Source organism: Penaeus monodon, chromosome 27, assembly GCF_015228065.2.
Source record: "Penaeus monodon isolate SGIC_2016 chromosome 27, NSTDA_Pmon_1, whole genome shotgun sequence".
Taxonomy (NCBI): Eukaryota; Metazoa; Arthropoda; class Malacostraca; order Decapoda; family Penaeidae; genus Penaeus; species Penaeus monodon.
Window position 1 is genome coordinate 26,139,530 of NC_051412.1, and position 792 is coordinate 26,140,321.

The 792-nt window shown below is 39.6% G+C and overlaps 1 protein-coding gene across 4 annotated transcripts in view; it reads right to left on the reverse strand.

Moving 5' to 3' along the window:
* LOC119590728 (Meckel syndrome type 1 protein-like) overlaps positions 1 to 792 on the reverse strand; it is a 7,937-nt gene that overhangs the window by 6,730 nt on the left and 415 nt on the right. The window contains exon 2 of one of the 4 annotated variants that reach the window (XM_037939415.1): positions 181 to 301. The exons of the other annotated variants lie outside the window; for them this stretch is intronic. The gene's annotated coding sequence lies outside the window, so the exon portion shown is untranslated. The remainder of the gene's footprint in view (positions 1 to 180; positions 302 to 792) is intronic. 4 annotated transcript variants of the gene reach the window in all.

Genomic DNA, 792 nt, shown 5'->3' on the forward strand with positions numbered 1-792 from the left:
GTATAAGTTACTGTTTCACTTTAATATACTAAACATCATGGCAATAATGAAAAAGACCAGCAGATAGTGATCACTATTCCCACCAAAAGCAACAATTAGGATTTTGACAACTCACAGACTGGCCATTCCAGATTTATTGGTCAAGGTAAGAAACTACTAGTACAAGATCCAGATATTTACCCAGGTTCTGTCCTGCCAGAACATATGAGATGAAAGGGTACCAGAAGCCCCCTGATAGTGGGCAAAACCCCCTAAATACCATCCATGTGCATCACCAATGGAGGGTTGCCCAGGGTCTATCCTGCAAGAACATATGACAAAGATTTTGCATACCAGGCATGAGGTAGAGAGGGCAAGAGTCCCCCTGAAAGTGGGTTTAGGGGGAGAAGCCCCCTATTCACTATAAATGTGCTTTTCAATAACAAAATTACTGAATGTTTTACTTCAATCACAAGCTTTTACCTCACAATATCCTTGAAACTCATCATGCCTTCCAAATTCATCCATTTTGTTTTTCTATCAATTACAGGCAAAGTCTACCTTATACCATATGGCTGTGTGAAATTGAAACTATTCCTATATGGCTGTGTGAAACTTAACCTATACCAAACTGAAACTATACCTAAAACAATGAGGTATTCAAAATAACTGTCATGAAAGTAAGTGCACAATCCCTTTTTCAAATACTACAGATCTGCCCCATAATTTTGCCCACACTATAGTGAACATTCCTGTCCTTTGTGTGTTCTCGTACGATTGGGCTTGTAGACCACCCGGAAATGTGCTGTCAGA